The following is a 5996-nucleotide window of genomic DNA, read 5'->3' on the forward strand; positions in this document are numbered from 1 at the left end:
TATTATTCGAATTACTATTACAAAAAAAAATTTAATATATAAATTAAATATATATACATTTCAAAAAAATGTAATAATATTTTTACCACAATATTAATAGTGGTTGGGTTATATGTTAAAAGCTTTGATTAAATATTGTAATTTACAGTTGATAAAAATTTGTTGGGTTTTCTCAATTTTAAACCAAATATGAAACATTTCTTTGTTTTTTTTTGAAATTATTATATTAATTTTAAGTATTTGTAAAGTTTCACTTCTTCAAAAATGCTATTAATATAGAAATCAGGAATTTACTTATTTTTGTTTTCAAAATTATTTTACATTATTCAGACTTTAGTAAAATCAAAACTTTTTGCAAACTTGAGAAAGAACATTAAAGTAATAATAAATTCTTTACTAATTTTTGGTAACAGTTTGGTAATTTTTGGTCGATGGCCAGGTACTCGAAGGAACTCATTCCATGGGCTTTGGCGAACGGTTGGGAACCTTCCAGCACAGCGTCCTTGAGATAATACAAGGACTCCATCAACAACAGTGGAGTGAGAGAGACTCCATTGTTGACAAAATATTTACAGAGAGCAGTGAGACCATGGAACCTCTCGACCTTCGCGTTCTCGTTCGTGGTCACAGAGCAGCTCAGAACCGAATGGCTGGCGAGCACTCTGAGTAATGGCGGCCTTAGGGTTCGTCGTCGGAGTATGGGCAAAGATTTGTGTGCGCGAGAGTTGGACGCCATGACCGGCATTTACTATGATTTGGAGAACATCGAGTTTGACGGCTGCCTTCATCGCCATGGGGGGCATGAGAAATTTGCGACCTCCATGGCGAGAAGCCATTCATCCTCATTTACGATCTTCATATTCATAATCGATTCAGAGTCTTGAACAGTTCTTGCTGGGTCGTGGATAACACACTCTAAGGCAAGGTCTCTTTTATCCTCTTTCATTTTTCTCGAATCTACCAAGCTATATATTAAATGGACGAGACTCTATCTAACCGGCCATACTATTTTAAAGTTATAATATTAACACCATCCACATTTTCTTCTGGTGTGTAAGTGGTGATCTTTAAACCCATAATGTCAAAGTGGCGGTGATATTTATCAATCGCAATGTAAATGTTATAACTCACCATGCACGTTGGGAAAAATAATTTAAACGCAATAAATTATAATAATTATAATTAACGGATTCATTATTATAATAATAAAAATAATAAATAATTTCATTTCATTTAACGTTTTTTATATTATTTGTATAAATAAATCTCTAGTGAGTTTGATACTATAAATTTATAAATAATTAAATTTAAATATTTGTTTTGTATTACTTAAAAGAATAAATGTCCATGATTATAATAAATTTATGAGTGATTATTTTGTAAATAATTCAATATAACTATTTATTTATTATATTAATCAAGTATCTATATATTTAAAAAAAGATCATATATTTTTTATATTAATAATAATTTATTTTGTAAAGAATTTAATCTAAATGTTTGTTTTTTATATTATCTAAATAAATATATTGGTGTTATTCATATATGAAGTTTAGGGCCTTATATAAAATAAATTTACACAGAATTTTTGTTTAAGTTATTAAATCTAATTATTTCTTTATGAAACGGAATAAATCTAGATAATCACATTTAATTTTTAAATAATTATTTTGTAAATAAATCATAATTATTCATTTATTTTATGTTACTTTTCTTAATAAAAGTTCTTTATTTTTATATTATTTAAAAAAGTGAGTATTCAACGCCCTATTATTTGGGAAATATCCAATTTAATTATCTTTTGCAATTTTTTTGTCACTTTAAATAAAGAGAAACGTTTTCACCTTGAAAAATGTGATCATTTTCTACGCTTGATAAATTTAACATTAAATATTAAAATGAATTTAGGATCTAATTGAAAAATTTAAGATAAAGAAAGTTTAAGGCTAGCTTTAGTCATGGGTGACTACAAAATGTAGTTGAACACTATAATGCTGTACTTAAAATTGATATAATGATTTAAAGTTTATTCACTTTTCTTAGTTTATCGGAAGTATGTAAGGAATTTTTTAAAAAGACTATTAGAAATTTATTTTCTTCAATTTTTTTTAAAATTAACACAATTGGAATATCGTCCAAATTATGTATATATATAGTTTTAATTCCATAATTTTAAATTTAGTTGTTTTAGTCAATTAAATATCTTAAGTATTATCGAGAAGAATCAATTTTGGTGTACATTTTTCATTTTTAATATATAACACAATTTTTAGAATAAAATTATGTACTGTTTGGGGATGAAGCTCATAATTTTATGTTTACTTAGTTTTCTTGGATTACACTGTATTATTCAAACATATGCATCAACAGTTATATGAGAAATAAATTGAATATAGAATGCAACAATGTTGCATGATGAAAAACATGCATTAGAATTAATGTATATATATTGAAATCAATGCGTTGATTTTAGTATGTATGTAAATTTTGATATTCTATGATTGTAACACACATTTTGATTACAAATGTATTCACTTTAGTGTACGTGTCTATTCCTATTAAATTTTTAACACATTGATTATAGTGTACATATAAATTTACAATGCATTGATTTCAATGAAAATGACAGTTTTAATTTCTATTTCAATTAAATATAAATTTTGATTTTAATCTGAATATTAATTTATATTTAATTCCTATTTAGTTTCTAACATATTTTAGTAAGCACGTCTTTTGGATTAATCACACCAATATTATTTGGTCTATGTTTCGACCAAATAATAGTGATGTGATTAATCCGAAAGACATGTTTACTAAATTATGGATCTCAAAATCCTAAGATATAGCATTCTAACATATTTGTTTCAATGTATGTGTAAATTTCTATTGCTTGTTAATTTTAATGTGCATGACAATTTCTATTTTTATTCAATATAAATATACATAATCAATTTTTTGTCACCCACTTCTTTTTCAGTCACTCAATTATTCAAGAGCCAAATAGAAGTGATGTTTCATGCCAAATTCTGAGTCACAGAAGCTATCAGAGCTTGAGGTTACCCTCTCCATGGTGTAGTCCTCAGAATAAGCTTTTTGGTGGTATATAAAAGTCCAAAAAAGGGTTCTTGGGTCGAAAGTTAGACCCTATTAAAGAATTCCTTTGAAAAACTCAGAAAACAAGGAAACTGGCTAAGTATGGAGAACAATCGCAATTGGTACCCAGGAGGCTCATTGCATTTCAAATATCGACATTTAGATAGGTATGAAATATTGGTGGAGCATGAAACAATGATCCGCCGATTGCCTCTATCACATATCGGTGTTTGGCGGGTCAGCGCAAAACTTTTATCAGCGATCAGCTATCGGCAGGGTCCCAGGGCACATACTTATGATTATTGGTGGGTTTCATGGCCGAGCATCGATATCACAGATCGATGATCGTAGACGCAAAGGGGTGCACACCAATGTAGGGCCGGAACCATCACGAAATGCTGATATCGCGGGGACCGCTGAAGAACTTGACCTTAGTATTAAACCACCGGGGGAGTGGGGGTGGGTTGGGGGCCTGAAATCCTACTAATAAAGGAAATCGAAGGGAAAATAGGAGTGGCTGCTCCCCTTCCTCTCTCCTCCACATGGTGGTATGGATCATCACATATCAGCTATCGGTAGAACCAAGGCATCACATATCGGCTATCGGCAAAGTGGAGGGCTCACTCTTGAAAATACCTCGCAACGGTTTGATTTTGCAATTTAATACAAAGGAAACGCATTAAAAAAAGGGTTGTTATGCCTTTTTTCTCTCTTCAAATGGCACCACGTCGCGACCTCTAATGGCTCCTCGGAGCTGACATGGTGTCACTGATGACGTGGCGTGTACAAATGATGATGTGGTGGGTGGACATGTGTCTCTCATTTTCGCCATTTTCAGGGGTCCTATGGGGCCATTTCTGGGTACCACATGTCACATGTCAGTGATGATGTCACCCATTGCAATTGGTGATTAGTGATCATTCAAGCCAAAGCTTTCTCTTTAGTTGTGTTTTTTGCCTCACTGCAATTGTGATAAGGAAAGGGGATCGTAGATGCATTAGGCTATGTGTTGTATTGTATAAAGATATTGCATCCATATTGTTAGTCTGCTCCAAAGAAAAAGGTAATGACTCCCCCCTCCCCGTGATTGCGATTGAGATATATTTTGGCAGGCCCAACCCCACAGATCGATGATCGCAAGGATAAAGGGAAGCACCATAGGAAAAACATAATAACATGTTGAAGTGCAAAATTTCATAACAACAGAGGAAAGAAGCCCCCACAGAGGAGTCCAAAGGCATTAGAGCCCAAAGTTCTAAGCCACTGGTCATAGCCCTTGGTCATATGATAAGAAAATCACAAAGGTGATGTAATAAGGGGGCTATAGGGGAAATTAAGATTGCCCACCTATTCATTTGTTTTAAACATTAAATACCTACTACCGTTTTGCTTTGATAGTGTACTGTAGTAGTTTTAAAGGATGTATGGGTCGACAGCTCTAGTATTGAATGAAGAAGGGGGTAGTGCATAAATGATAGTATGAGGGGCTTCTACAGAGACTTAATGCCTCGACATGGAGTCTCTCTCCTCTGCACAACACAACACAACCTAGAAATGCTCCATTCCTTCTTCATCGAACAACTCAACCACATAGTAAAGGTAGAATTGACATAAGTCGGCCGAGCAGAAATGAACCATCTCAAGTAGCCGAAAAGAGTAGGATGATTGCAGGGATGTGGCTTTATCTAAGGCCTCCACTGAACCAATCAGGCGACACCTCCTCCTTCCTCTCTCGACTTTCTTTCTCTAAGCATTTATTTCTATATTTTTCCAAGAAATGAATTTGATCCCTATTGCAATCTTTGGTAGGTGATAACAAATCTTGACAGAGCCAAGATAGCTAGTCTAGCATGACAGCTTAGCCTCAGGCTCAGATATTTTGATTGTAATTCAAAGCTCTACCCCTCTTCTTATAAATAGGGGGATGAAACATAATAGTATGGTTTTTGATTTTCATAACTGTGAGGGTTGAACTCTGTGTTTTTATGGGACTTCACTCATATCATGGTTAAGTGTGTGGACAAGTTATTGGGCCCTTTGGGATAAATGGTGTTTCCTTGTTGATTCCAAGCATGATTAATGTGCAGCAGGTTCCTCTTGCTAAGCTCATTTCACATGTGTTTTTCTTTCCCTAAAATAGTTTAATGAACGTAGTAGGTTCCTCTTCAATCTATGGATTTATCTTTGTTGATTTTACAGAGAACGATACCCATGTTATGTTTGATCTGAAACCTTCTTTTCTCCTCTATTTCTCTCATCTCATTGGAAAACCATGGCTTAGTATTTTGTCTTGCTTACAACCCTATCCGTTGAATTCCCCTTTCTTCTGCAACATTGCTACATAGGATTCTTCTTGTTACAGCCCTATACATCTAGTTTTCTCCCTCATTTCCTCCTCTCCACCATCAACACAACTTTAGTTTTAGCTGTCTCATTTTCATGTGTAGGCCACTAGAAGGAGAAGTCATTTCTCTTTGAGATGGGCCAAATACCCCCTAGCATTTGGATCCATGAGTTGACTTGAATCTTCCTCTTTGAAATCTTATTGAACCAATCCCCTCCTTTCATTTTCTTTGTTTATGTGAGAATTGGAGTACTGCAACCCATCATATATAACCTTTCAAGCACTCCTCTATTTAAGATGTCCTATGCACTAATCTGCAATTAACCCATAGGTTGGCTCTACAGAGCTTTCCTTGCCTCCTGCTGCACTTGTGCTACATGGTACAAGATTTAGCCACCACACAATCATTGAATTTACTATACACATGTATATAATTATTGATTTTATTAGAAATGTTAATTTCTATTTCTATTCAATATAAATATATAGATGTCAATTTCTAACATATTGTCTCCATTGTACATATTAGCTTCAATTTTTAGTCAATGTCGACTTCTAT

General features: G+C 33.4%; 1 pseudogene; it reads right to left on the reverse strand.

Moving 5' to 3' along the window:
* Positions 1-373: 373 nt before the first annotated feature.
* Positions 374-946, reverse strand: LOC149218682 (caffeic acid 3-O-methyltransferase 1 pseudogene; annotated as a pseudogene).
* Positions 947-5996: the final 5050 nt, after the last annotated feature.

The sequence above is a fragment of the Pinus tabuliformis genome, chromosome Q, assembly GCF_031772625.1.
Source record: "Pinus tabuliformis cultivar Carrire ecotype Pingquan chromosome Q, CPIR1, whole genome shotgun sequence".
Taxonomy (NCBI): Eukaryota; Viridiplantae; Streptophyta; class Pinopsida; order Pinales; family Pinaceae; genus Pinus; species Pinus tabuliformis.